Source organism: Macrotis lagotis, chromosome 6 (genome assembly GCF_037893015.1).
Source record: "Macrotis lagotis isolate mMagLag1 chromosome 6, bilby.v1.9.chrom.fasta, whole genome shotgun sequence".
Classification (NCBI taxonomy): domain Eukaryota; kingdom Metazoa; phylum Chordata; class Mammalia; order Peramelemorphia; family Peramelidae; genus Macrotis; species Macrotis lagotis.
This window is the reverse complement of record NC_133663.1, coordinates 43,460,257-43,486,126: the sequence shown is the minus strand read 5'-3', so window position 1 is coordinate 43,486,126 and position 25,870 is coordinate 43,460,257.

Below are 25,870 nucleotides of genomic sequence, written 5' to 3'. Positions count from 1 at the left end.
GATAACAACATCAGACAATAAGATATCATTTTTTTTTCTAAATTAAAGGGAATAGTCCTTGAACTTTGTTTAAACTGCACAGTTCTTTATCCGGATACAGATGGTATTCTCCGTTGCAGAGAGCCCCAAATTGTCCCTGATTGTTGCACTGATGAAATAAATGTGTTCATCAAGGTTAATCATCACCCCCATTATACTTGATTTTAATGTTAATCACCTGACATGATTATAAAAATTATAAAGAACAGAGACACAAGCAAAAGAAAAATTTCTTCATTTTTTTTTAGGTTTTTGCAAGGCAAATGGAGTTAAGTGGCTTGCCCAAGGCCACACAGCTAGGTAATTATTAAGTGTCTGAGGTCAAATTTGAACCCAGGTACTCCTGACTCCAGGGCCGGTGCTTTATCCACTGCGCCACCTAGCTGCCCCCTTCATTTTCTTAAATGTCAATTTCTTAGGCAGAGTTCATGTAAAGGACCAAATACCTTAAGCCAGATTTTGTCTGCTAGGTGAGATATTTCCAAATGTCATAGTTGGGAAATTGAATCAGAAGAGTTCAACCTCAAAAAGTGCTAAACAGCTGCTCTTTCCACCTTGACCAATGAAGCTGTCATCTGCAGCATGGGTATCTAAAACCCCATGGGGTTACTGGAATCAATAGAACATTGACCCGACAGCATTTCCTTTGTTGATCATCCTTGGAGTCAGACAGGATAATGTTGATTTCACAGTCTCATAAGATCTTAAATAGCAAATTCCAAATGTTCAGAACTTCAGTTGAGCTCAGCTCACAAGGATCAAACATTGATTATAATTTCACATTGGCACAATAAGATAGTATCACAGAAAAATCACTAATTATTTTATCCATGTTGCACATGTGATTTAATTTCAAAACAAACAAAAGATTTGGGATATTATAAATAAAGTAATCCCAAATTGTATATAAAAACTGATTTTATAAAAACAATTTTCACAATTAATATACTAAATTATTATCCATGGTCAAATAAACATAAGCAACAAACCATTGCTTCCAGAATCCTTTTCAAAACAATTCGAATATCTTTATGTGACTTTCAAATAATTTGCATATGGTTCTACAGGTATTTTAAATTTCAGATGTAACAAACAACATACATTAGATTCCAAATAAGATGACATGCATTATTATACTTTTCCATACTGAAAACTTATTTTCTTTGAACAAAACAAAGCAGTTTTGCTTCATAACTTTATTCACTTCTACCCAAATATTCTCATATCATTCACAAAATGAAAAGGAGATTTTTCTGGAATTTAATATTATACACATGATAATATCAAAATGCCAATATAACTCATTTAAGCCATGGAATGGCAACAAATTTAGATCAAAACTATTACAGTAGCTTTAAATGCTTCTATCTAACAATAAAATGTTTCACACATAGTAAATTTCCACTTTTACTACCTTGAAAAATAGAAACTTTTCAATGACAGCCACAAGCAGGGTCAGATGTTCAAGACCTAGGAAACTCCAAAAGAAACATTCAAAGTTGCACTTCATTACCGGAGTCTGTATCAAAAGAGAATTCCAGGGGCGGCTAGGTGGCACAATGGATAGAGACACTTAATAATTACCTAGCTGTGTGGCCTTGGGCAAGCCACTTAACCCCATTACCTTGCAAAAAAAAATAACTTAAAAAAAAGAGAGAATTCCAAACATGTTCACTGAAAGCAGGACTGTTATCAACAATTCACTTCAGCTGAGTCGAAAAAATCTGAATGTAAAGGTTTCCTTTGACTTAATTAAAGAAGATTGTACATAGATGGTATTATGAATATTGGATTAATATTACAATGAATTAACTTATAAATGAAAATTTTTTACAGAAAGGGACTTTTACAAATTCTTATCATGAAGTTTCCAAGTATTACTTTCCCTTGGTCAAAGTAAGGAAGCAAGGGTTTAAGGTGGCTCAGCTTTCTAAGTCAGAGATGAAAAACACCTAATAAAAGTACACCTATTTTCACAAAATTTTTACCAGATCTTTAAAATTTACTCAGTATATTCTCATCTTTAACTAAAATCACTAGAAATAATCCTACACAGATGGTTCATTTGAATAGCATTAACAAATTTGCTCTATATCCTTCCCCTTAACTTCTATATAGAATATATCCTTAGATGAAACAAGCCTGACAATAATAAATCACACAATTACACCTCCATCCTGTGCATGGATTTTAACAGAATTCTACAACATTGATATTCTGGCAACAGGGTTAGATTTTCTATTACATTCCTTACATATAAAATACATTTCCCTGTCCAAAATTTCTTCTATTACGAAGTAGCAATTTCACAATTTTCATATAGCTAAGCAACCTTAAGTCAAATTCCTTTCAAATATAGACTTTAAAGAGTTACAACATATGATTAACTTATGCATTACCAGTTAAATTAACTAAAATCACCAAATCAGGTAGTTTAAATTGTTAAATATTCATCCAGACTTCCTTATAGAAAATTGCCTCAAAAACACTGGATTTCCTACTAAAAAACATATATTTGTGAAGAAATTACATTTATTTAAAGAGATTAAAAAAGATAACATTAATGAAATCAAAACTGTAATTCTTAAAATATAAGATTAAAATAAAAAAGAAAGAAAATGTAGGTTAGACATGAAGTTTTATTCTCCAGGATTTACTGTAATTCTATAGGTGAAGCATATCTATCCAAGAGGATCACCCAGAACTGAGGGAGACACAGGCATATTTATCCAAAATAAAGGATGGGGGAAATCATTAAGCTTCTTGGTGGCCTAACAATGAAGGTTGCACATCTTAAATTGCCTAAATACTCCTCACAGACTATCATTCTTATATAATACTGTCTGATTTATTGTTATCTCTTCCCGGACTTTAAGCATCTGTAGGGTAGGTCACATCTTCTAGTATCCTGCTCATTGTCTTCCTGAGTTTTTAATTACCATGGAGGGAGATAATCATTGACTTCTTACCTTCTGTAAATGAAGGCTTAATACTGTTCTAAAGAAATCAGCCTTTTTACCAGGAATGTGGTTTTGAAAAACATTATTATTATTACACTTTGACTATATTTGTAGACAACAAATGCAGAGACATGCAGTAAAGGAGTGAAAGGTGAGGCAGAACTGAGTCTCACTTCTAATTGTGAAGGGTTGAGTGTTTCACCTGCTGGCCCCCCCAACATAGTCACAATTTTTGTGTGTACAACCCAAAAAAGTTTGGAAAACCATGGATTGGTATATTCAGTACATTTTTGCTAGCTCTTAGGAGTAGATTTCCATTATAAGAATTTAACAAAAATCACTCTACACAGAGCCACATTCCACCAAGAAAAGACACCTTAGATCAAATGATGGAAGTACAGTAGGGTAGCAGAGGTTGACAAGAACATTCTATTATTTGATTCCCAATAGGCCTACATTTACTATCTCAGATTAATTTTTGTGTTAGTTTTGTTAATTAACACTCTCCTCCTCTTCCCCTTCAATTGGAGAGATTAGTCTACAAATTAGTTTTATTGGCACAACCACTAAGCAACTCTTGGCTAAAAAACATGTTGTTTCCTAACAAATATATCATGGAAGGAAAGTCTGAGATACTTCAAGAAAGTAGCACATCTCCATTATCTGTGCTAAGTGGAGAAAGGATAATTAACATTGAGAAATTATCTTTAAATCAGAGTTAAAAGAATAGTTTCCTCCTTTTTCAAACTCCTCCCTCCAAACCACTCTTCCCTTTCCAGGAATTGCTAAAGAAATTTCATCTCCTTTGTCATGCTTTCTTTACTTCAGAGGTACTAGTGAATAGTGAAATGGTAAAAAGAGGGCATAGAGAAAGAGAACCATCAAGTGACTAATATAATTGAGCCACTTTGAAGCTCAAGTTTGTCACTCAGGGCAACCAGAAAAAATGTCCTACTGAAAATCTTGAAATACTGGTTTGGTTTGTCCGGTGGATGCCTTATCAGAGTTAAAGTGGAAAAATCAGTGGATATTTGGGTTATGTTCCTTTTCTTATCCAAGTGTTTGACATTGAAACACACCCACCCTACCAATGTTTTCATTGGAGGGTAAAAATGATATGGAATAGGACAACTCTGTGTTGAATTTCAAAGGACCTAAAGCCTAAAAGCCACTGGGAGAACTTTAAAGTGCCACATAAAAAAGCCAGTTATTCCAGGTGGCTAGGTGGCCAGGTGGCCCTGGAGTCAGGAGTACCTGAGTTCAGACACTTAATAATGACCTAGCTGTGTCGCCTTGGGCAAGCCACTTAACCCCATTGCTTTGCAAAAACCTAAAAAAAAGCCAGTTATTCTTGTTCTTATCAATGAATTTTGGATCTTAGGTTAAAACCTGGAAGGGACACAGAGGCAAAGTCATAACAAAGATGGGAGTCTAGGATTTTCCCCAGAATGCCAAAGAAAAACTCCTTTTAAAGAAGGATCGTATAAAGCACGGGCCCTGGAGTCAGGAGTACCTGGGTTCAAATTTGGTCTCAGACACTTAAAAATTACCTAGCTGTGTGGCCTTGGGCAAGCCACTTAACTCTGTTTGCCTTGCAAAAACCCCCCCAAAAAATATTAACTATAGTAAAGGAATTATATGATACATTGGCCCATGTAATTATCTTCAGAGATAACTCTGAAGTTTTGAAAACTATAAATTTAAGAATTGTTTATGGATTATGGGAAAATTTGTGTACTGTTGGTTTGTATTGTGTTTGATGAACTATAGTTTTGGATTTTTCAACCTAAGTTTGAGGTTGACCGCTAAACAAGAGGACACCCCATTTGAAGCATTAGAAAGCAGTAGACAAAGGAGTAATCAGAAGAAGTTGGAAATACAAGTACAGAAAATATTAATGAAACAGATGACAAAAGATCAAACAAGACCAAAAAAATGAAGAGAGAATCCAGAAAGAAAGTAGTAGCTATTATGATCTGAAACTGTTGATTGAAAACTGTCTTTTCAATTGCTTTGCTGGGAGTTGTGCTGATTGCAAGTGGCATTCATTGCTTTGCCTAGAGCTGATTGGTTAGAGAAAGGCTATATATATTGGCAACTTTGTTGCCATCTACAATCCAAGAGAGTGGAAAAACTTTTGGGGTACCTGTGTTGATCTTTATTATCTTCTACAGCAGAGGAGTCAAACTCTTAATTTGTGTTTTTCTTAATCAGTATACAGCTTGTAGGGATCAGTTTAAGTGACCCCACTGCGGTACAGTTTAAGAGAAGTAAAAAGAGAAGAAAGGCAGGTTTTTCTGTTTTTGTACTGAGAATTAGGCTGATTTTTAACACCGTCATTTGCTTAAGGGTTAACTAGGCTCAAGTCTTGTTCTTCAGGTGCATAGCTAAAGGATTTGACCTCAAAAGCTTCAGGCCTCAGGAGCAGAACTACTGTTATTTCATTTAAGATTGTCATGTGGAAATATTTTTCCTAAAAGAGGTTATAACTTCCTCAGCACCCTGACAAGGTGACCTGACAATATACTAAAAGTCTTAAGACTACTTTAGCACCAAGAAAATAGAAGGGGAACATTTTTGTCCAGCTGTTAAGATCAGGAGAGTTGATAAATGGAGAATTGGTTTAATCAATGTGTAGGAAAGTGAAGTCCTCTCAGGCTTGAGAAAGGTTTTTGTCAAGAAAACTTGGCATTTCCAAGGAGGTTTAGAGCCATTTGCTTTATTTATTTATTTTTGCAATTTCTGAGCGAGACATTTACTTCCTTTTAGTTGAGATAATTATGAAGGTCCTAAATTACTTCACCATGATGCAGAGAAACCTGGGCCTGGGAGTGAGGAGATGGGTTGGAGACTAACTTTGTACATCTTTTGTTTGCATTGTAAAGAGAATCTTACTTCTTTCTTTATCATCTAATTTAGGCCACACCTGAGGGCCTGACCTTCAACCTGGTTTGGATTGCATTGTTTTCTGGTGAGGCAGGCCAGGAGCACAGGCCCTAGAGACACCCAATACCACCCAAAAGAGACCCCTCCCCAAAAGGCAAAATCTCCAATGTGGGACTTGGGTCACTCCCAGGTCCTCACTCCCTCCCATGGACTCTGGGAGAGAATTTAAGGAGATTGAGGAAGGGGCTAGCTCCTTTTCACCTTCCAGCCTCTTGCTGAACCCTGGTCAGCTAGCCTGGCCAATTCAATCAGCAGTACATGAGGTCTTCTCTTTAAACTTTAAAAAAATAAAAAATAAAAAATAAAATAAACTGTTTTAACTTTTCTATTACTTTCTTAATATGTTATTACTTCCTAGACTTGAACCCAAGAAGCAAATCAGTAGCAACATGTAAAAAATTTTACATGTAAAAAATTTAAACAATCATTCTTTAAAATTTTTAGTTCCAAATTCACTCCCTACCTCCTGTTCCTCCTCCCTTCTTGAGAAGACAAGTAATTTGATAACAGTTATACATGTGAAGTCCTACAAAAATTTCCATATTAGCTGTGTTACAAAGAAAAATACAAGCAAAAATTAAACAATATAAGTTAAGGAAGATTAAAAAGAAGTATGCTTCAATCTGCATTCAAATTTATCAGTTCTCTGGAAGTAGATAGCATTTTCCAGCATGGGTCATTTGGAGTTGTCTTGCTGAGAATAACAAAGTCATTCACAATTCTTCATATTGTTACTATGTACAATGTTCTCTTGGTTTTGCTTACTTCACTTTGTATAAGTTCATGTACAACTTTCCAGGTTTTTCTGAAATCATCTTGCTTGTCATATCAATTATATAACAAAACTCATTCAGCCATTTCCCAATTGATGGGCATCCCTTAATTTCTAATTCTTAGCTGACACAAAAAGAGCTTCTATAAATATTTTGTCCCCCATCCCCTTTTAAAACTGTCTTTTGGGTACATACATAGCAGTGATATTGCTGGATCAAAGAGTATGTACAGTTTTTTGTGTGTGTGTTTTTTTATTTTTGTAAAGCCATGGGGTTAAGTGACTTGCCTAAGATCACACAACAAAGCAAGTATTAAGTGTCTGAGACTGGATTTGAACTCAAATCCCGACTCCAGGCCTGGTTCTCTATCCACCATACCATCTAGCTGCCCCCATGTCTACAGTTTTATAAACCTTTGGGCATAGTTACAAATTGCTCTTCAAAACTGTTGGATCAGTTTACAACTTCACCGACAATTCATTAGTGACCTACTTTTCCCAAATATCCTCCAAAACTGATCAGTTTCCTTTTTTGCCATATTAGCCAAACTGCACCTTAGAATTCTTTTAATTTGCATTTCTCTAATTAATAACAATTTAGAACATTTTCATATGATTATAGATAGCTTTAATTTATCTGTCCAAAAACTGCCTGTTCATATCTTTTTAAGGATTTTTAGTAGAAATGGATGTCATATTTTGTCAAGGGCTTTTTCTGCATCTATTGATGTAATTATATGATTTTGTTATTATTATTATTATTGATATGGTTACTTCTATTGATATTTTCCTAATATTATACTAGTCCTATATCCTGGTATAAATCCCACCTGGCCATAGTGAATGATCTTTATGATATGTAACTATAATCTCCTTTATAGTGATTTTTAAAATAATTTTGCACTGATATCACTAAGAAAATTGGTCTAATATTTTTGTTCTCTTTAGTTTAGATAGTAAAATCATATTTACGTAATAAAAGGAATTTACTAGGATTCCTTTGCCTAATTTTTCAAATGATAAGTTTATAAAGCATTGGAATTAATTGTTCTTTCAATGTTTGATAGAATTCATTCTAAATCCTCCTGGTCTTTATTGACTTGTTCAATTTTTTTTAAAAGTATGGAGTTATTGAAATTTTAATAAATTTAATAAATTTAAATTTTATTTTTTTCTGTATCCATTTGGTTATTTATTATGTTCTCTATCTCTTCTTTGGTCATAATCTTCTCATTACATAGATTTGACAGATTATTCCTTGTTCTCCTAATTGATTTATGGTATTACCCTTTATCTAAATCCTATACCCATTTTGACCTTGGTCAGTTAGCATAATAATAATCCTTTACAATCATATAGCAAAACTCATTTAGCCATTTTCCAAGTGATGGGCAGCCCCTTAGTCTCCAATTCTTAGCTGCCACAAAAAGAGCTTCTATATGTATTTTGTTTCCCATTCCTTTTTTAAAATGTCTTTGGTGATCTTAATGAGAATTGTTGGTCTATGCATAGTTTCTGCTATACTATTTTCTAGTTTTCCCAGCAGTTTTTGTCAAATAGTGAGTTCTTATTCCAGAAACTAGTCTTTAGGTTTATCAAACAGTAGATTACCATAGTCATTTGCTACTGTTTCTTTTGTACCTAATCTATTCCATTGCTTTTCTTCTCTATTTCTTAGCCAGTTCTAGACAATTTTGAAAACTGCTACTTATAATATGGTTTTAGATGTGTTATGGCTAGGCTATCTTCCTTTGAATTTTGTTCTTTCAGATGAATTTGTTTTTATTTTTTTAGCTCTGTAAAATAATTTTTGATAGTTTGATTGGTATGGCACTGATTAAGTAGTTTAATTTAAGTAGAATTGTCATTTTTATTATATTAGCTCAGCCTAATCATGAGCAATTGACATTTTTTCCAATTGTTTGTTTGACTTTATTTGTGTGAAAAAAAGTGTTTTGTAAGTTTTGTAAGTTTGTGTTTGTTTTGGGAGGTAGATTCACAAGTATTTTATGCTGTATGCAGTTACTTTAAATGGAATTTCTCTTTCTATCTTTTACTGTTGGGCTTTGTTGGTAATATATAGAAATGCTGATGATTTATGTGGATTTATTTTATATTCTGCAATTTTGCTAAAATTGCTAATTGTTTCAAATAGCTTTTAAATTGATTTTCTAGGGCTCTTTAAGCATACATCTTATTACCTGCAAAGAGTGAGGGTTTTATTTTCTCATTGCCTATTCTTATTCCTTCAATATTTCTTTTTTTATTGCTAAAGCTAGCATTTTTAATACAATATTGAATAATAGTGGTGATAATGAGCTTTCTTATTTCACCCCCTGATCTTATTGGAAAGGCTTCTAGTTTATCCTCGTTACATATAAAGCTTGTCTATGGTTTTAGATAGATACTGCTTTCATTCTAAGGAAAACTTTAATCAGAATGGGTGCTGTATGTAGATGGACTGCAATATGTATCAGAGTAGGGAGTGCCTGCCCTAACCAGTAACATCACTGATTTAACAAGGTATAACAACATCTAAGGTTTTCCTCATTTAACTTTGTTGAACTGCAGTTCCTCAATTTATAAAATAATGTCAGTAATACTCACCCTCCTCTTTCAGGGTTAGTGTGATAATCAAATGAGAAAATGTGCACGATAAGGCTTTGTATATTGTAAAGTATTTTACAGAGATAAGTAACTACTTCTACTATCATTTCTACAGCAATAACAACTGTTACCATTATGACAAGTACTACTATTACTACTACTACTACTACTACTACTACTACTACTACTACTACTACTACTACTAGGTAATATTTATAAACCCATCAGGGTTTGTGAAGTGCTTTATCTACATTACCCATTTTGATCCTCACAACAACCCTTGAAACAAGTTATTATTATTACCCTCATTAAAAAACTAGGGCTGAGAGAGGTTGAGGTCTTACCCAGGGATACAGCATTTCTGAGTGGGCTTTGAACTCAGATCTTCTAGAGTCTAAGTCCAGCCCTCTTATTCATTATGTTATCTAGCTGCCCCTCTACTCTTAGTGTCACTAAATATTATCAGTTTATTATAATTCTTAATTAATATTAATGACCTAAAAATAAAGGGCTATTTTTTATTCTCTTCCTCTATTCAGATTTATCCTGGCATAGGATTCAGACATACTTTTGTGTCTCAGCTCTTATAGAGACTTTAAATAAAGCTTCCCAGAGTTTAGAGTCTAGTATTGTTAAAGAGAGCCTTTTACATGGATTGCAAAAAAAAAAAAAATTCCCAGCATCATAGTATCTCTGTGGATCCTCAGGGACCATTTAATCCAATCTGTACTTCCCCAGTAAACATCTTTAGCAAAGGGTCATTTGGCCTCTACTTAAAGATATTTTATGAACAAGAACCTCCTGTCAGATCACTGAGGTTGGAAATTTTTTCCTTTGCTTCAATTCTAAATCTCCCTGTTTGCAACTTCCACCAATTAATCACAGTTCTACCCTTCAAGGTCAAGCCAAATAAGTCTAGTCTCTTTTTCATTTGCTAGTCTTTCTTTTTCTGGTTTTCTTTTCTCCAGACAAATGTACCCAGTTCCTTCAATGTGGTCTCCAGCTTCTTCATCATATTCCTCTGAATTCTCTTGTTTATCAATGAATGTCTTTTATAAAATGTAAGATTATGATGGCCTTCATTCTTCTGGACAAAGGTTATCTTAGTGGCCATTCAGAATTTTATTAGCGTTTTGGGCTGCCAATTTACACATGTTTATTGAGTCATCGTGGACTCATCCAACCCTAACTGGCTCCCTCTTTCTATCAGATGTAGCAGCTGGTAACATATTAGAAAGAAATAAGCACACCCTCTCTGAATGATTCAGCTACTAGATGTGGTTTCCCCACTACCCAACACTTAGCCTCCAAATGAAATGCTGTGTCCGTAGGTACAGAATGAACCTGACTTTGGGTGTGCTATTTTCTCATACATCTATGATATTTCTAATCTCATTAATTTTTTTAACAACTGCATGTCCAACTTTTGTTTATTGGGGGTGACATTATGAAAGAATGGTTCATATGATCATAGATTTAGAGTTAGAATTAAATACTTCTTTATTTCAACCCCCTCATTTTACAGATGAGGAAACAGGACCTGAAGTACTAATTTACTTGACTTGGGTCACAAAAATAGGAAGAGGCAGAAGTGGTTTCAATAATGTAACCTAAAGGATACTGGGAAATCCCCACACACCAGTCTACTTTTGCCATTGTCCTGAATTTCCACCATCAGTGACAGTATCACTTTGAGTATAGCTTTGTCTTCGTCCTGAACTTTTGTTTCAGACAAATACTCTAAAGAAGGCAACCTCTAATACCTTAATATGAATGAATTTGTCAAATCTTTTTCCTGTTGAGGAAAAGATGACTTAGCAAGAGCCTCTGGACCCCTAGAAAGTGTGATATGTGAATGGAAGGGAAGGCAGTCAATAGGCAAATACAAAACACAAATAAGTGTATGGGAAGATGGGAAGGGGTTTCTTTAATAAAATTTGCTATTTTTGCCTTTTTGTTCAGAATTGGTACTGTTGACAGATAACGGATATGATGTCCAAGGAAATGCATTCTGATCTTTAATCATCTTCCAACAGCAATAACTACTCAATCAGATGTTGTGTATATGACATCTGGAACTCTGTACTCTCTGAGTACAATAGATGAGGCTGGTTCAGAGACAAAACCATAGCATTTCAGACCAGAAAGTTCTTCAAAAGTACAAAATCCAATCTGTACCCGAATGAGAATTCTTTCCATAACTTACTCAATTAGGAATCATTCAGCTTTTGCTTAAATTCTTACAGTCAAGTAGATATTGTCTCCAGAGGTCATCTGTGCTCATTTCAGACAGTTTTCATTATTAGGAGTTTTTAAAAATTTTTTTTGTAACTTTTCCACATTCATCTTAATATTGTCAGATCATAGATTTAGAGTCATAAAGGACCTTAGAAATTACCTAGTTAACCATCTCACTTTATAAATGAAGCTCAGAGATGTTAAGATCACATAGGTAGTGAATATCTGAAATGGAATTTGAATCCTGCTCCTTCGAGATTTCAAATGCTATTAGCTCTTTCTTCTGGGACTGAACAGAATAAGTCTAAATCTTTTCCCACACAACATCCCTATAAATATGGGAAGAGAGTTAGCTGATCTTCTTCCAAGTGTATTTTTTAGGTTAGCCCCCTCAGTTTTGACTATCAATATTTGAGTGAACCAGAAGTTTGGGAAGAGTTTATCCTTGCGCTATCCAGACATTCTGGCACTCTAAATATAATTTGCAAAAAGAATCTCAGTACTTTTAGAAATCTCACAGGACTATAGATTGAGAGCTGCACTAGATCTTAGAGATCATCTTGTCCAACTGACCTTTTTTATAGGTGAAGAAAGTCATAAGATATTAATAGATATCAATCAATCAAATTATTTTTGTTGTTGTTCAATCATTTTTTATATGAATGTTTAACTTTTCATGACTCCATTTGGAATTTTCTTGACAAAGATACTGGAGTGGTTTGCCATTTCCTTCTCCAGATCATTTTACAATTGAGGGAACTGAGGCAAAGAGGATGAAGTGACTTGTCCCAGGTCACACAGCTAGTAAGTCTGAGGCCAGACTTGAACTCACAGAGATGAATTCCCATGCTAGTGCTCTTAAGTACCCATTATTGGTAGGCTTCATGTTTTGTACTATAGATAAAAACACACAGATGAGATAGTCCCTGATTTCTTTTTTTTTAATTTTTTGTTTTCCAATTATATACAATAGTAGTTGCTACCTATCATTTTTTGTAAGGTTTTGAATTTTACAATTTTTCTTCCAACCTCCCTTCCCTCTCCCCTCACCTCCACAGAAGGCAGTCTGATAATCTTTACATTGTTTCCATGCTATACATTGATAAAAATTGAATGGTGGTCTAATCCAAGTTTCTGCCATACTAACTTCCAATTTTCCTGTTTGACACAGCTGCTTTTGGCTCATAAATCATATCCTTGAGGAGAAAATATAATATCAGAGATAGCTAAATTATGTAGTACATAAGATACTTTTTTTTAAAATTGAAGGTAACAGACTTTGGTCTTTGTTGAAACTCTACACTTCTTTCTCTGGTTACAGATGGTATTCTCCATTGCAGGTACTCTAAAATTGTCTCTGATTATTGCATTGATGGAATGAGCAAGTCCATTAAGCTTGATCATCACCCCTAGGTTGCTGTTAGAGTATACAATGTTCTTTTGGTTCTGCTCATCTCGCTCAATATCAGTTCATGCAAGGTTTTCCAGGCTTCTCTGAAATCCCATCCTTCTTGGTTTCTAATAGAACAATAGTGTTCCATCACATACATATACCACAGTTTGTTAAACCATTTCCCCAATTGAGGAACATTCACTTAATTTCCAATTCTTTGCCACCACAAACAGGGCTGCTATGAATATTTTTGTATAAGTGATGTTTTCACCCTTTTCAATAATCTCTTCAGGGTGTAGACCCAGTAATGATATTGTTGGATCAAAGGGTATGCTCATTTTTATTGCCCTTTGGACATAATTCCCAGAAAAAGTTGGATGAGTTCACACATCCACCAAAACTGTATTAGAGTCCTAGATTTCCCATATCCCTCCCAACATTGAACATTGTCCTTTCTGGTCATATTGGTCAATCTGATAGGTGTGAGATGGTACCTCAGAACTGTTTTAATTTGCATTTCTCTAATGAGTAATGATTTAGAGCAAGTTTTCTTCTGATTATGGATAGCTTTGATTTCCTTATCTGTAAACTGCCTTTGTGTATCCTTGACCATTTGTCAATTGGGGAATGGCTTGGTTTTTTTTTTTAAATAAATTTGACTCGGTTCTCTATATATTTTAGAAATGTGTCCTTTGTCAGAAATACTAGTTGTAAAGATCGTTTCCCAATTTATTACATTTCTTTTGATCTTGGTTACAATGGTTATGTTTGTGCAAAAGCTTTTTAATTTAATGTAATCAAAATTATCTAATTTGTTTTTTATGTTATTCTCATCTCTTCATTGGTCATAAACTGTTTCCCTTTCCATAGATCTGACAGATAAACTGTTCCTTGATCTCCTAGTTTGCTTATAATATTGTCTTTTATGTCTAAATCCTGTGTCCATTTTGATTTTATCTTGGTAGAGGGTGTGAGATGGTAGTCTAATCCAAGTTTCTGCTATACTAACTTCCAATTTTCCCAACAGTTTTTATTGAAGAGAGAGTTCTTATCTCAGAAGTTGGACTTTTTGTCTGTCTCTTTTGCACCTGATCTATTCCACTGATCCACCACTCTATTTCTTAGCCAATACCAGACAGTTTTGATGACTGATGCTTTATAATATAATTTTAGATCTGGTAAGGCTAAGCCACCTTTCTTTTGCACTTTTCCCCATTAAATCCCTGGATATTCTTAGATAGTCCCTGCTTTCAAGGGTCTTTATGAGTCAATGCATGGTCACAGACATATAAATAAAGAACATATACAAAATTTTTTAAAAACTGGACTGGAGTGAGGGTGATGCTAATTACTGTGGGAAGCTGGAGGAGCCTGTCATAAGAGGTGACATTTGAACTAAGACTCAGAAGGAAGTCCTTCTTAAATCACGGGATTAAAGATTTAGAGCTAAAATGGATTCTAGAAGCCATTGAGTTTAATCTTTATATTACAGGTGAAGTAACTGAGGTTGAGTTAAGTGACTTGCTTAGAGTCACACAGCTAGTAAGTGTCAGAACAAGGTGCTTCAGATCCAAATCCACTATCCTTATCATGATCCACAATAGGATTTAAGGTCAGGTCTTCTGAGCCCAAACTTTTTCCACTTCCTCAAGGTATTTCTTATCTTCTTCCGTGCAACCCAAGAAACTCCTTTTTATGGGCCCAAAACAGCTGTGTGTCAAAATTTGAACATGGGGAATTTTTTGCTCCCTTGACTTTTTTTTCTGAGTAGACTGTTCTTATCAGGTTAATATGATAATCTTTTGGATCTCAACAGGGAGGTAATACAATGTTCTGGATAGTGATGCAATTAGTACAGTAGCTCTAATAATCAATCAATCAATTAATTAATTAATAAGTATTTATTAAATGGCTGCTATGGATGGTATATCAGATAGAAAATTGATCTTCAAGTTAGAAAGTTAGAAAGACCTGAATTCAAATCTCCTCTGACTTGTATTGACTTAGCTACTTCTCTAAGACTAGAAAGTGCTGACCTGCATTGGTAGAACTTCTCATTTAGGATTTCCTCAAAAGTCACAGGTCCTATTATTCCCCTATCTAACAGGCATTACGGTAGATTCTGGGGATACAAAGATAAAATGAGATAGTACTTGCCCTCAAGGAACTTGTATTCCATCAATTACAAATATGGGCATTTGGATTTATCATTGGTCTTCTGTTTGAACCCTGCACAGAATATCCTTTGTGACTGTGGTGACTAAGTCTCCCTGTTTCAGATCTTATTTGACATTATTAATCATTCCCTCATGGAACACAGTCAGCTCTGTGGTTTTACTTAACAAACAATCTTGTATGACCTTAACAGATGCCCAAAGAAGTTCTATGGGAAGAGAGCCCTTAAAGCTATCTTTTTTTGGTTTGTGTGTGTGTATATGTTCACCAAACAATATGAGGGCATCTTGTATCCTCTATCCCTTCAGTAAATTGTGTGACTATGGACATATGGTTTTCTTTAGAAAGTTATTTGCAAAAGCCTGCCCCTGAAACAGCAACTGAAAAGACATAAATAACTACCAACTCATGTGATGATTTTCTCATTTACATTGAAATTTTTATGACAATGATTTATATATAAATAGAAGACATCTTTGATGAAATAGTAAGCTTTATTGTCCTGTTCCATGACCCCCGATAATAAACAGTTGGCAAGGCATAAAACAAAGCCATGCATGCTTGCCAAAGGTATTCACTACTATCATGGAGAAGATCCAGACCACAATCCAGGTCAATTTATGAGTGGTGAGGTCCTCTAGATTCTCCTGTTTGTGATTAATGGTGTGCTGATTGCATCAAATCCCAGAACACTGGCGAACTTCCTTCAGATCTGTAATCACTGAAAGGAGCATGGCTTAACTATCCACACAGAATAAATACAAAGTGGATTAAGAATGTCTGTGGCCTAGATTTTAACATGCACGTGGATGTAAAATTATAGAGCCTGTTCAACAACATGTGTGTATATATATATATATATATATATATATATATATATATATATATGGTACAGACAGTACAGGCTGATAGTGAAGTAGGTCCAGAGCTAAAAAAGAGGAGAGCAAGTTAAATGGCTTTTATACTCCCAAGTTCCCCATGAATGTAAAAATCTATCTTTTTTTAACACCATTTTCTAATGTTGTTCTATGATGACAAGTAGTGGAACAGTAGTTTCTTCTAGATAGCTAAATATGAACATCTCACATGGGACAAGCGTAGCTCATCTATGGCTAACACATGCAACTGTTCTGAGTAGCCAATGACAAACTTGGAATTATAGGAATATATGCTAACATCCAGAAATTGGATGATAGAAAGGTCAGATGGGTTGGACATATAGCAAGAGCAAGGCCTGATAAGGACAGCCAGATTGCTCCATCACTCCTTAGATTTTAGGAGGAAGTAAGGACAGCCTCTAGTTCACTGAATGATCCCATTGTGGCAAACTTTGGGGAGAATAGGGGCCAGCTTATGTAGGTTAGTCTGCCATGGTTTAGTGATAAACTCCATCAAGGGAGGGAACTTCTGAAAAGATCAGAGAGCAGATCCATCTGAATATTTTATATATTGAAACTTCATTGATGTGGAAAATTTCCCTGATTACTGATGTGGGTTTTAAAATTTTTTTTGATACATTTATATAGCATTATATATATTATATTTTACATATCTTATATACATATATGATATGTATATCATTATATATAACCTGATTCTAAAAAGAAAAATCTTAAATGTCCTGCTTTACTTATCCTTAAATTTATCCTGCTTCATAGGACTGGGCCACTGAGGCTCTGCCCTGTCATACTGAGATTTAGAAGATGCTTAGACATGATAATTGGGCTTGGAAGCTAGTTAGCAAGAATAATTTGTTAAAATAGGAATTTACCATATTGAGCACCTGAGGCCATACCTTAAGTGAAATTATTATTGCTTTAATCTTTCCCTTGACTTTGATATATCCTATCTATCCATCCATCTATCCATCCATCCAACCATTCTTTCATTCATCCACAAACATTTAGGTGCTTTCTATATGTTATGCCCATGTGCCAGGCACTCTGTCAGGATGTAGGTTTATAAAGAACACAAAATAAGCTCCTCCTCTGAAATAATTTACATTTTTTCAGGGGATACTATATGTACACATGGCATGTCCCAAAAGTCTTAGTGCAGTTTTAAACTTAATGATCCTAAAAAATAGTTAAAGGGAAATATTTAAATATGAAAACCCAGTAAGGTATATAGAGTGGGGAGATTTAATAGCTTCAAATGATAAATGACTTTGGGGACATCTTGTATGCAAAATAATAAATACAAGGTGATTTAGGAAGGCAGGGTCCTGCAATTTTGAGGAGGAGAGGCTTCGGGTGACAGGTGGTGGTTGGGCTGCATTCTGAAGAAATTAGGGAGTCTAATGCAGAGGTGAGGAAAATATCTTAGACATGATGATCTGTACAAAGACATTGAGAGAGGAGATATTTCTGTTTCTTCCTTGTGGGGTGATATCCCAGGGTCTCTTCCCTTATAGCAATCTTGAGTTCATGACTTGTTTTAAAAAAATCTTTGCAAATGTATTTCAATATAATCAGTTTTCTTTGGAATCCCGTGTATTTTTTATTCATTTAAAAACAATATTCTGAGAAGGGTTCTACAGACTTTAACAGATTCCTCATAACATAGAAAATATTCAGAACTGTTACATTCTCCAGAGACTTGTGTATGGTATATCTCTCTGCAAGGCTTCTAAGCCCAAGACCCAAACAGCTTTCCATCTCAGACACTAATTATGTCACCCTAAGCAAATCACTTAACCCCTATATGCCTCAGTTTCCTTATAAAGCAAGGGGTTTGGATGAGATAGCCTCTGAAGTCCCTTTGAACTTGCTTTCAATCTATCATCTTCTGAAGTGCTTTTCTCCAATGATTCAGATTCTGACTTATTACCGTGCCCTTATTTACAGGTTGAAATAAACAAACAAAAAAACAACTCTTGCCCAGTTTTGTCCCCAGTTGGCCACCTCCATCCTCCTTCACCTTGGCAGACATGCTAAGATCCAGATTTGACATTTTAAATTCTTCAGTTCTTTCATGGTTGTAGATTCATCCTGGCAGACTGTTAATTGCTGATTCCTATCTGAGACTTTAATCAAATGCAGACTTGGCATTACATAACCACGCAAGTAACCTTAATCCTAATCCCCTTTCTGCTGTCTGCCTTTCTCCATCCAGTAAATAGTAAGGTAATAACTGGGGCACTTCCAAATTTAGGGATGTCTCTTTTTTCCTCAGGCTATCTCCTACTTTCCTCCCTATCTCCCACCTTCTCCTGGGAGGGTGAGCCCTGCTGATAATGTTAAATTAAATTCAGGGCATCTAAAACAGAGAGGCAGACCCTGCTTCTCTCCCGAATAGCGGTCTCTCTAAGAAGCCAGGATGTAGACTCCAGTCGTGGTGGGCCCAAGATAGAACTTGCCTCACTCACGGCTGCTTTGGCTCTCTGCACTTGAATATAGCCAGCTTGTAGGAGCTTGGAGGGGGAAGATGGAGGGTGACAACCCAACAAGCTGTTTGTTTTACCTTTTTTTCCTGCTAGTCTTGCTTCTATGTCATTCTGGGGAGCTATTTTTAAACATCGGCTCTTCCTGGATGTTAGGGAGATTACTGCTGTCTGAGCAAGACAAGCCTGCAGGTCTCCAGGCTTAATCAGAAACAAATGGTATCTCTGGCTGGCCCACATGGCTTGGACAGCTTCCTGCCTTGGTTGGATTCTTGCCAACTTGAGCAATCTCACCATTGCACTAAACCTTGAGGTAGGCACCAAATAGAATACTGGATGTGGGAAGTCAGAAGATCTGAGTTGGAATTCTGCTTCAGGTTCTTACTGGCTAAACTTGTACCTGGGTACTAGGTACTAGCTAGATAAAGATAGAGATAAAGATAGATAGATAGATAGAGATAAAGTGGAGAACTTTCTGAGTTTGAGATTTGTCATCTATAAAATAGAGATTAATTGCTTCTGCCATGCAAGATTGTATCAGAATCAAAAGACATTATATATTGTATACATGTAATTTATACACCTATATATAATTTTATTTATATTTATTTTTATATGTATAAACTAATATTTATGCATTATTAATAATGGCACCTAAATATAATTTACACATAATAACTGTATACATTGTAGATGCACAAGTCTGCCTGTTTGTGTGTATAAACAGCAGCTAGGTGTCACAGTGATAGAGTACCAGGTCTGGAGTCAGGGAGATTCATCTTCTGGAGTTCCAATCTGACCTCAGACATACACTGATGATGTGGAAATGTCGGACAGAAAGCAAATACTGAACTTTCCCATCCTGACATTCTCCCTACAAAGTATATCTTGTATAATTCTATGTTTTCCTAACATTTCTGAAAAAAAAATTCTTGTTTGGTACTGCCCTTGGGCTGATTGATAGAAATGATCTCACTATTCTGTAACTGATGGAAACTTCCCCATATCATGTCCCCTGTACATCATGTCAAATTGATCATGCCCCAGAAGTGGACCAGAACTATCTGGTCCACTGAGGCATACAAACAATATTGAGATAACAACATGGCCAGGATAATGAGCCTATCCTTGACTATTTCTGTTGTGATTCCCCAAACTACCCTTGTGCAGAAGCATCCCCCTTAAGGCCTTCCCAATCTCTCATAGCTCACCCTCCCTTTCTTGCCTTTCCCTTTCAAAGTTCTGTTTATTCTTCTTAGATAATTTCTTAGAATTTCTCAGCCCACTTGGCAAAGCCACACTTTTGCTCAAGCATAAACTTATTTGTCCCCCCATCACTCCGAGTTTTTGAGTTTCATGAATTCACAGAAAGTTGGACATGACTGAAAAGACTGAACAACAAAAATGTTGTATATATATATATATATATATGTATGTGGACATGAATCAAATCCATGTGTAGACATACACATATATGTAAATAGATACCTAGACACATTCACAGAGACATACACACACATAGCTCTTTAAGGTATACAAAGTACCTTACAAACGCTCTTTCCCTTTATTCTCAAAACAACTCAGGGAGGTGGTGCTATTGTTGCTATCATTTGTCTTTTGTTCTAGATGAGGACCATGGTGTCAGGGAGGTAATGCACATACAAAGGAATTGGATTTGAGTGAGGGAGGGTGATGCAAAGTCACCAGCCTCACTTTCTCCTCCAGAGTCTTCTGGGTCCTGTGGCCAGATGGATCAGGATGACTAGACATGGCCCTAGATGCAGGGGGGAGACCTAGACCTTTATAAGCCAGGCTCTTTAACTGTCCTCGGTTTGACTGAGGCTATACCTACCTATTCAGTGATTGAGACTAGATAAGAAAGAAATGAAGCAAAGAGTGACCTCTTTAACCTACTTTTTTAGAAAAATCAGTCTGGGATGGGAAGATCCTTAGAAATAATTGCTTTTTACATTCACTCTTAGTCAATCTGGACCCAACCAATGACAAAGTAGAATTTGACCTGGGACCTATTGTTGGCTAATCACAGAGCTGGAGTGATCCGAGGTCTATAAATCCCAAAATTTACATTGTTTTTTGCAGAGCACAGAGGGAGAGGAGAGGAGGGGAGTGGAGGGAAAGGGAAAAATGGGGAGGGAAGATAAAGGAAAGAATGAGACACACATACACAGACAAAGAGATAGAGACACAGACTACTGAGACAAAGACAGAGACAGAGAGGTTTGTGCCTTTATTAATTTTATACTTCTAGTGTGTGAAGTCCACTAGGGTTGAGAGGATGTTTCTTTAGCATAGTAGAGAAAGTACAGGGAATCAGGATTGCAAATTGAATGACAGGCACATATTTTTATCAGGCACAATCCAATAAGCCTTTATTAATCACCTACTCTCTGCACTAGGAATGGAAGTTATAAAGACAAAAGACACAAAAAGAGGCCCATCCCTGCCCTTAAAGTTTGCTTACAGGGTGGTGGAGGCGGTGTAGAGGTGTGGGGGAATTAGACATAACTTATAAATAGAAAAATATTTGCATGATCTGTAGAGGAGAAGGGAGAGATGATTCACAACTCAAAGACTGAGGATAGCCATTCCATAAGGTAGGTGGCACATGAGCCCTATTTTGAAGGAAGCTAGGGATGCTCAAAGGCAGAGGAAGAAGATTCTAGGTGGAAGTGTGGGTACAGCAGTAGGCTGTACAACAGAAGGCTGCAGTTACAATTGCAGTTACTATTCATTGAAGTAATAGCAAGAAGTTCCTGACCTGGAAGCTGCACTTCTCTCTTTTTTTTCCTCCTCAAACCATCTTGTGGAATGTCCTTCCCGGTTTCACTTTGACTTGATTCCCCCCACCCCAACCCCAGCCTAGTGTCTTGTACATAGTAATCACTTAATAAGGGCTTGTTGAAGTATTGAATTGAATTTTGCTTCCTTTTCCCCTCCCCCATGCCTCTTTTAGAAGACTTAGTCTCACATGCACAGAGAGACTGGAAGTCTGACTTTGAATTCTATTTTTATCCCCTATTTAGCCTAATAAAAGGAGTTTTTACTCCCAAATGAACATTCTCTTCCCTCCCTAGCCCCTCCCCCCTTCAAAGTTATTCACTTTCCCCAGTTATTTCTGCCTCTAAAACATTTATTCATGATTTCATTCATTCATTAGATATGTTGGGAATTTAAACCAGAGAAAGAGAGATTAGCAGCTTCCAGGCCAGGAACTTCTTGTTACCACTTCAAGGATTAGTAACTGTAATTGTAACTGAAACCAGTTATATTTAAATTTATATTTATATAGCATTCTAAAAGTTAGCACTTTCCAAAAAAGCACAAAGACAGTAGCTAGCATTTATATATTGATAAAGTCTACAAATATAAATCTGAGTTTTTATGATCTAAATTGTTCCCTTTCACGTATTTCTGTACTACTCAGATTAGTCTTCCACCATTGTTCATTCCATCTCTAACCTCCATCTCTTTCCACCGGTGGTCCCTTATTTGCTTGAATGTACTTGGTAATTACTTGTGCTTTCTTCTATACTCAGCTCAGAGACTACCTGCGAGTGTAGATATGGAGGACTTTCCTGGTCTCTGCAGTGTTTAGCACTCTTTCTTGCTGTCTGTCTCTGTCTCTTTCTCTGTCTGGCTCTTGGTTTTGGTTCTGTTTGTTTCTGTCTTTATTTTTCCTTCTCACAAATATTGAGAGACAGAAAAATTGTACTAATATGTGTCTATTTAGTGCCTCCCCAGAGAAAACAAGCTTCTTCTTTGTGTGTGTGTGAGATGCAATGGGGTAAGTGACTTGCCCAAAGTCACACCACTAGCAAGTATGGAAAATACAAGCTTCTTGAGGGTAATGGACTTTTTCACTTCTGTCTTTGTACTCCTAACATTTAACATAGTCCTCTGCACATAGTAGGAGCTGAATAAATGTTGAATTACTTGGTGTTTTAGAATAAGATCTCAGCTGCATTATTTTTTCCCCTTGCCCTGTGCCTCTTTAATTTATTTATTTATTCATTTATTCATCCATCCATTTATTTGTTTATTTATTTATTTGTTTATTTATTTATTTATTCACTTATTCACTCACTCACTCATTCATCCATTTATTTATTTGTTTGTTTGTTTATTTATTTTAGTTTTTTGCAAGGCAAATGGGGTTAAGTGGCTTGCCCAAGGCCACACAGCTAGGTAATTATTAAGTCTCTGAGATCGGATTTGAACCCAGGTACTCCTGACTCCAGGGCCGGTGCTTTATCCACTGCACCACCTAGCTGACCCCCTGTGTCTCTTTTGGATTAGACTCTGTGATTGCATTAGATCAGATAGGCTCTGAAATACTTATAGGCTCATGCAATGTAGAACCCCGATTAGATAGAAACTCACCTCTATTTTATTCCATATTCATCCTCCTCCTTAGAAGTACTTGACTTTTCTTCTCCTGACCTCTTTTTCTATTTCCTGAGGTTTACCTTATCTTTGTAACCATAGAAACAACTCTTTAAACCGTGAGGCTGCCCCAGTTATTCTCTGGGATTGGCTGGGATGCAACCCTCTATGATGACTTTATCAAAACTATCACCAACTTGACAAACTATTTATTTTTGTATATGGGTTCTCTGTCAGTTTGGAGGAATAGGGGGAGAAGGGATGGAAGAGAGGAGGGAACTTGGTGTCCGTTTCAGCTTCCTGTGTCTACTCTGAAATTCTATCCTTCCCCAATTTCCATCAATACCATGGCAGTCTCTTTGGCCCTTATTTGGAGGTGGGGCAACATTAGTTATGATATACTTAACAAAGATTAAAGTTTACAAAAGCATTAAAAATGATGAAATCTGGAATATAGATTGGATTCTTTCTTTCCTTCTCCTCCTCCTCTTTCTAGAGGATCATGACCCATGTCCTGGGTACTTTGGCAAGAAAGAATACTGGCTCTCTCATCAGAGGACCTGGGTTCATATCCAACCTCTGATGTTTATTCTATTTGTGATCTTGGGCATGTAGCTTTCTCTTTCTGACCTAAATTTCCTCATCTGTAAAATGAGGAGTTTGGACTAGCTGGCCTCTAAAGTCCCCTTCTATGACCTCTAAGCCCTTTTCAGTGGTCTTCCATCTCAGTGATTGGACAGTAAGGATGTATATGGGAAAAAAATAACTGGGTCAGGAAAGAGACAAGGGCATGGGGGGGAAAGGGAGAATATCTATTACTTATCCTGTCCTCAGGTGCTTCCATCACTTTTTTTCTAGGATTTTGCAAGGCAAACAGGGTTAAGTGGCTTGCCCAAGGTCACACAGCTAGGTAATTATTAAGTGTCTGAGACTGTATTTGAACCCGGGTACTCCTGACTCCAGGGCCGGTGCTTTATCCACTACGCCACCTAGCCGCCCCTATCACTTTTAATCTATGGATGAGCTAGGGGTTGATTCAGGGAGACTCAGGAGAATTTGGTAGGAGTGTTGCCAGCAAGGGTGTATTGGCATTACTTTTTACTTGCCTATGAGAGTCTATTGTCAGATTTTCTATGTGAGAATTTATGCCTTGGAAATTGGCAAATGCTATAAATCATGACTTGATTTATTATTTTGTAGTTTGGGGCTAAGAACATGATGGAGAAAACAGATATATACTTATTTCTTATTAAGAATAAATTTTTAGGGGTGGCTAGGTGGCGTAGTGGATAAAACACCGGCCCTGGAGTCAGGAGTACCCGGGTTCAAATCCGGCCTCAGACACTTAATAATTACCCAGCTGTGTGGCCTTGGGCAAGCCACTTAACCCCATTGCCTTGCGAAACAAAAAGCCTAAAAAAAAAGTAAATTTTTTAAATTAATAAGCAAGCATACTCTTACTTGAGGGGCCATACCCTTCATCAGTTTGGAGGGCAATCAATTTCCCCACATCTCTAGAGTCAAATAGATGCTCCCTAAAATTGATCCCCACCATCTTTCCTCCCTGCTTCCCCACCCTTTATGACTGAGGAAAACACCTCAGGAATCTAACATGGGTTTTCTCATATCATGTCCAGTTCTTCCATTCTGAGAATTCTAAATGTTCAGTTCTGGATGTAGACAGAGAATCTGAAAATGAAACTGCAGCCACAATCAGTTCACAAGCAATGATCAACACTATGATATGACATTCAAGGTCAGAGATAGTTGTTATCAAGTCAAAACTTCATTTGGTTGTTAACATTTAACTACAAGTCTTAATTATGTATTTCTTCCTCTTTGATTCTTAGTATATGAACACTGAGTACTTTCATGGCAAGATGTTTGCATTGTGTGGGTTATAATTCCCCTCATATAACCTATCATAATTTAATATAACTTGTCATCATTTTCAAAATTTCTCAACCTTGTATGATCATTGTATGTTGCTTTTCAGTCCACCGCAGAGACACACATGCAATTCTTTCAGCTAATTTTCATAAAGTAGTACAAGCCAGATTTTTTTTGCATGAATATATTGACATTGAGCCCCTGAAGTCTTCTGACTGATATTTTTTTTACTTTTCTTATCTTTAAAGTGGCATTTTTGATATAATTGGATATTCAAATTATGACCTGAGTCCCCACTGGTACAATCCTCCATATTAATCAGAAGTCACAAATCCAATAGTAAAAACATTTAATTCAAACATAAATAATATAAATAACAAGAAAGACTCATACTGTAATATAATTCTCTGTCCTGTTATAAAAATGGATTTGCAATGGGGTGCTGGATGGGGGAAGGGGAATCCTGGGGAAAACATATAGGAGTGAGAAAAAACCCTCAATGCATATTCAGAGTAAGAAAACATCAGTCATTTTCCCAATTCCTCTTTGAGTACTGAGTACTTGACTTGGAGATCTGTAATTTTTTTAGGTGGATAAACCTGATCTATGGTTCTGGGATTCCCTCTTCCTCTATGTGTAATTAATCTTTTGGGTTTTTCTTCTCTAAAGTTAGACTATATTTGGCATCTTCTGCTCAATGGATCGCATTCCCTGATGTCACATGACTACTGTACCCAAGTACAAGGCTCCCCAAGGTGCCTGACTTCTTGGAGGTTTTCTTATCTTGGCCATTCTGGGTCCTTGAAGCCTTGCTGGAATCCTTCACTAAGGACAATCTGGGGCACCTCTTTACAAATGCAATATAGATTCTATGATAGCATAGGAATATGTAGTTGTCACTTAACTGTCAAGAATTGCCAACCATTTGTATATATTTATTTTAATATTTATTTAATAATTATTATATGTATTTAATATAATTATTTAAATATATTAGGAGAAAGGAAGGGAAGCATTATAAAGTGTTAAGGGAGGACTAGCAACTCTGGGGTAAAGGTTTCCTG